This window comes from Pempheris klunzingeri, chromosome 3, assembly GCF_042242105.1.
Source record: "Pempheris klunzingeri isolate RE-2024b chromosome 3, fPemKlu1.hap1, whole genome shotgun sequence".
NCBI classification, from domain to species: Eukaryota; Metazoa; Chordata; class Actinopteri; order Acropomatiformes; family Pempheridae; genus Pempheris; species Pempheris klunzingeri.
Genome location: NC_092014.1, coordinates 8,453,674 through 8,459,673, shown reverse-complemented (window position 1 = coordinate 8,459,673; position 6,000 = coordinate 8,453,674).

Sequence of the window (6,000 nt, the reverse complement as noted above, 5' to 3'; positions counted from 1 at the left end):
GGCGGCGTTAGGTGTGTTCCTGATGGATGGATGAAGGTATTGGATGGTGTGTGTATATGTGTCCGCACAGAAGGTTAAGGTTGTGCAGGGGCAGAAAGCATCTGAGTGTGACTTTATAAGGCTGAAGCTCACAAAGAAGGTATTATTCAGGTGAGCTGAAGGGCTAAAACTCCTCCTTCATCAGACCCCCCTCCCAAAATACACACACACACGCAGTGACCACATGAGGCTTGTGTGGCATGTTCAAAACTAAAAAAGTGATGGCCAAGATGGATGGGAGGAGGGGGAGAACATAAACTGAGGGAGGTGGAAGAGGGGTGAGGGGAAGCGGTCAATGGGTCTGTGGGAGCCTTGGGGGGAAGGAGAGTAAGGGGGCTGAAGGACGGTACACACGTGAAGCCAAATAAAAAGGGTTGGGAGGCATTATATAATCTCACATAAGAGGTTCTTTGACTATTGATGAGGGGAGGGGGGGAGGGGAGTGCTAAGGGTCCAGAGCCAAACTGCAGCCTGAAGTTATTTGCTGAGGATTTAAAGTTGATCTGTGACCCTCTAATGATAAAAACCCCATCGTGTCCATCTTAAGGTGCTGTGATTTATTGCTGCACAATAGAGCTACATACACAGATACATAATTACATCATCTTTGCAAACTTGCGGTGTGTGTGGCCAAACTTTGTTTGGACACACAGTGATTCATTGTCAGTTCTTCACAAAGCTGCCAAAGGTATCAAAGTATGTCAAATTAAGTTAAAGAAACTGTATAAATGGATGCCCTAGAATATTTCTATTTCAATGAAGAATTGGAGGCAGCAGATATAAAACTGTCAGTATGGAATAAGATGAGTCTAGCAACTTAAAAGTAAGACTGTAACTGTTGAGACAATAAATAAACTTTCTCTTATAAATGGACAAGACAAACTGGCACAGGACAAAGGGAGGCGTGGGGCATATATGCACACAAGGTAAGTGAACACAGGTGGAAACAATTGGGATGGGGCAGACAATCACACAGGTGGGAAAACACACAAAGGGAGGAAGTAAAGCTAACAAAGGAGAGAGAAACATAAACTACAAAGTAAAACAGGAAGTCATGAGACAACATAGACATGAGGCAAGACTAAATCCTTGAGGTCATATATCAACAAGGTTATGTGACTGACTTTAAGATGACAAAAGATGGTGACGTTCATTGTTTGGTCTCATAGATTCATAACCATAACTTTCGACTTGTTTCGACCATGAACATCACAAGGAACAGAGGACTTCCCAACCTCACCCAGCAGCTGAGACCAGAATAGCAGAACCCAACAGTGCACGGGAGCCACATTGACTCTGTAAAACTTGTGAAATGTACAGGGAGCATTCCATGTTGCTGCTGAATAGATTTCTGAACCCCTTTTAAAGCTACCCAGGAAGTGGTCACACTTCTTTGCAGAGAGTTATCAGGTTACCTGGGACTGTAAGGTTCTGTCTATATGAGGCCTGAGAGATGACGCTAACAGTCCAATGGGTTAAACACTGTTTAAACACAGGACACTCCAGAACGGCTAGGACGGCTGGTTTGTGGTGCCATATCTAACTCTGCCTGGGAGAGGATGTCAACTCTGACTGACCAGGTTCAAGGTTGAACGTGAACCAAGTGAAGGAGCATTGGGAACCAACGCCTCTCTGGCCACCAGGAGACTACTAACAGTCTACCAATCCTTCCTGCCACTCTTGAGACAGCCCATCCAAACCCACAGGACCTCCCACATCCTACAATGAGTATGAGCCATGCCAAACCGAGTCCATAAGAGGACTTCTAGAGGACCAGTCCTGGACAGAAGGTCTGCTGCCTGGGTTACAATCCCCAGAATATAAATCACCCTGAGCCAAATGCTGAAAGGCCCACAGCGGGAGTTTCAGTGCCATCTGCAGGCAGCACACAGACCTGGTGCCTCCCTGGTGATTTACGTGATACACATTAGAGGAGATGTCTGTTCATATCAAGATGTGCCTGACCTGATTTTCAATTCTAAGTCGAACACCAAACGGGTTCCCATATGCCACGCGCCACCCTGGCCTCCCAGACTGTACACGAACCTGTCAGGGAGGCATCTGTGGTTAACACTATCCATCTCGATGTAATGTTCCTGAGAGGGACTCCTTGGCCCTGCCTCTCCGTGGGTATGAAGCTTGAAGACATGTGTGTATCATCTGAAGTTTCACGTCTCTGTCCCATCTTGGGTGGAAATTGAAGGCATTCAGCCACCTGAGGGTTAGGGTTAGGGTTAGAAGAGAAGGAGAACACCAGAAGGAACAACAGCCACTGCTGCTGAATTCATGTCGGATTAGATAATCTCCAACTGCCTACCAAGGCGAACTCCCTCTGAGGGGTGAGGGATGCTGACATTGTGAGAGAATTCAGGCAAAGTCCTACAAAAATTACCTGCGGTCGTGGCTCAAGGTTACTTTTCTTGACATTCTATTTAAAACACAAGAACTCTATATGTGAGATCACGTTCCTTGTGTCCTCAATGACTGCAACACAAATTAACCAGTTGCTCAAATATGGAATGGTTGGGAAGACTTTGAAATGAAAGGCTTTTCCTTGGAAGAGAAGCCAAACAGAGGAAAAGGTCTGTGATCTAGACGTAGGGGCACATGGAAGTTTGTATCTCGTACATCTATCGAAATGAGCAACTCCCTCTTTTCTATGGATTCCAAGATCTGACCTGTCTTAAGCATCTTGAAAGGCACTATCGTTATGAAGGCATGTAACTGCCTCAGGTCTAAAATGGGATGTTATCTGCCATCATTTTTTGGCATAAGGTAATGCATGGATTAAAAGCCAGCCAGTGGTCACATGGATGGTCTCTTACACAGCAAGACAAGCCTCCTAAGATCAGTCACATGACTTTGTTGGATACCTACATGATTTTATCATTCAAGGAAGGTAATGGCCATGATGACGATCTGATTAAGGTCAGAGTAGATATCACAAAAATGCTCTCTTCTAAAGGCATTTGTTCAACTTTCTGGTTGTCTCTATTGATCCATGACTTTAACTGTGATTGATAAACACTGTTGTATAAATACTGAATAAACTTAACTTTAACTTTAGGACAGAACCAGGCTAGCCAGTTTCATCCTCCAGTCTTTAGGGAAAGCTAGCTTGCCAGCTGCGGCTGGCTGTATATTGCCCAGATATGAGACTGAGGGCGATAAAAGCAAATAGAAGACCATTCATTTAAAGAAAACAGAAAGCAAATATTGCAATCCTTGTGGTGAACTGCATAACAGCCAAGTCACAAAAATCACAAATATAGACAAAAATTATATGCTAAACTTTAACTCTAAATACAGACTGAATAAATATTGTAAAATGGCAGAGCCCAGTATGACTACACTGGAGGTCTTGAGTTCAAAACCAGGCCTGATTGTGCTCTACAGTGCATTTTGAAAGTCTGAACAGAACAACAGACGCTGCCTTTAAAGAGACTTACATATCACATATGAACTGGCTGGCTTGGACACAGAGCGGAAGAGCAGTGTATGTATAACCTGCAGCTGCTGTGTACAAATGCATGCACGCCCCCAGTACATTCAGGAAGTTTTGTTTTTATAGCCATCAATCTGGTGAGGAAGAGAAAAAGCTTCCCTGTTACAAAAACACTGGGAATGCAAAGTGAACGTGTTGAGAGCCTGAGTGTGTGTTTGTGTGTATGTATGTCGTCTGGAACAGATGTTTTCCTAAACTAAGTTAGTGCGTTCGTCTTCTGATAGGATGCAACAGTGTCACGCCACCGTAACCACCGCCAAATCCCCCACCGCTCCCTGCAAAGCTGTCAATCCCCCCCTAAACAGACCTGGACCTTTTCAGCTGCTGTGTGTGCATGTATTCAGCTCTGCATGTGTTACATAAATCTCCATGTTCCCATGTGTTCTTTGGGATTTGGCAAGGTGGGTTAAATTGCTTTGGGGGAAGAGTCTGAACATTTGCTTCACTCGTTCAGCGTATCATCAAATTCAGTTCAGAGTATATATGAAGTTTCAAAGAGCATAAAAGCAAAGTGAGTTTTCTCCTGGCTGTGTATTTTTTGTTATGTGTAGTGTGAGTCAGTGAGCAGTGGGTACATCCATCCAGTTCATGTTTCATGTGTTTGAGGAAGAAAAACAAAACAGACACTTAATGGACTTAAGTCTTTATTCACAGATTTGAGCCCTCACCACAAACTCTGGCGGTATGATTTTTTTTTTTTTGAGTGCGTTCCTCAACCAGGCCTCTGACACCACAGACGGTTATGGGTTTGTGTTTGATCTCTCAAACCACAGGATGGCGCAGAAAAAACACAACCTCTGACAACAAAAGCAACTAGATCCTCACTAATGGTCCGGCCAGAAATGCCTAAGACACAGTATTTTGTTCGTTAGCTGTCCCAAGTCCTCGTAAGGGAATTTGCATCTTTGTGTGTGTGTGTGTGTGTGTGTGTGTGTTGACTAGCTAGTAACACTTTGCCTCTTATAGTAGCAAAGAACCAGGATGAATTTGGGACTAATCTCTTCATGTCTCAGGGATTTTAATAATTCAGACAAATAAGAGCCAAACATTTAGGAAAATACCCTTTTTCACTTTCTTGCTGAAAGTTAGCTGAGAAGATCAATAGCACTCTCGCGGCTGTATGCTAACCATGAAGCTACAGCGTAGCGACGGTTAGCTTATGTTAGCTTAGCTAACGGGTAACCCCGACATGAAACCACAACCTGTTGTTTTGGCCTTGACAGTGGCCAAAACAACTGCTAGCAACAATGGATAGCAATTCTCTAGAAAGACATTCATGGTCCCCTGAGAATGAATCTTCCTGACTTTATGATCCCCTGACTTTTCCTCTAGTGCACCATGAGATGGACATTTTTGGCTTTTATCAACAACTAATCAATGGCCATGAAATTAGTAGCAATGGGCCATGATTTTTGAATATTAGTTAAATTTTTTAAAAATCGAATAGTTCACACGACTACCTACCTATAACTTTGGTGATCACCTGACTTTTCATATAACATCATTGGTTCAAATTTTAAATTTGTCCAATATGATTTCTGATCATGTACTCAATTTAATACAACCACTAGCATGGCCGTAGAGTCTTGCTACACTGTCTTTGACTTTATGCAAAACTAAGTTAACCGGCTTCTGGTATTCAGCAAAAAGACACGTGGTATCTTCTCATCCAACATCCGTCACAAAAGTGAATAAGCGTAAATCACAGAATTATTGACTATTCCCTCATTCCCTGGTTGATGCACCCTGTTGAGCCAAAATGATACAAGCTATATTACACATATTCAAAAAAGAAAAAGAGAACAAAAGAGCTACTACTACAAAAAAAACTACATACATGTTATAAAACAAACATTAACAAAAAAATATATAAAACTTTCAAATGTTTTGAAAGTGTAAAAAATGTACACTTGTGTCACCATGTTAAATCTGATAATGTAAGTACAAACAATTCTCTGTATTCTCTATGGGTAAACTAGCTATGCAGGAACGTTGCTCTGATAGATGATAATTGTACAGTATGATACACTCTAAGGACTGCTGTGCTACTGCTCTGACTAGACGGTGTAAGTGGGAGATCACTTGTTAAATTACAGTTGGCTGGCATCAGAGGTCTTCGTCAAATGGCTTGAAGGGCTGACTGGGGGGTGAGCTGCCCTCACCACACAGTTCTTGATTGTGTAGCTCTTCCCTTTGGTGCTTTGAAGTGTGACAAGACGTGAATGGGAAGGCTGGAAAGTCCAGTGATCCTAGAAAAGAGAGAGGCCATGTCGGAAACAGCATGCAATTGTCACATAGCGTGTTTTCTTTTTTTTTTTTTTTTTTTCTCTGAGTGAGGATGAGGAAAGGAGTATGATGAGCACTTACCACGAAGGGAAAAATCAGTTCCAGCTCTCTTGTCCGCTGTGAAAATAAAGAAAATTAAATCAACTTTTGGTTTATGCACTATTCTATTT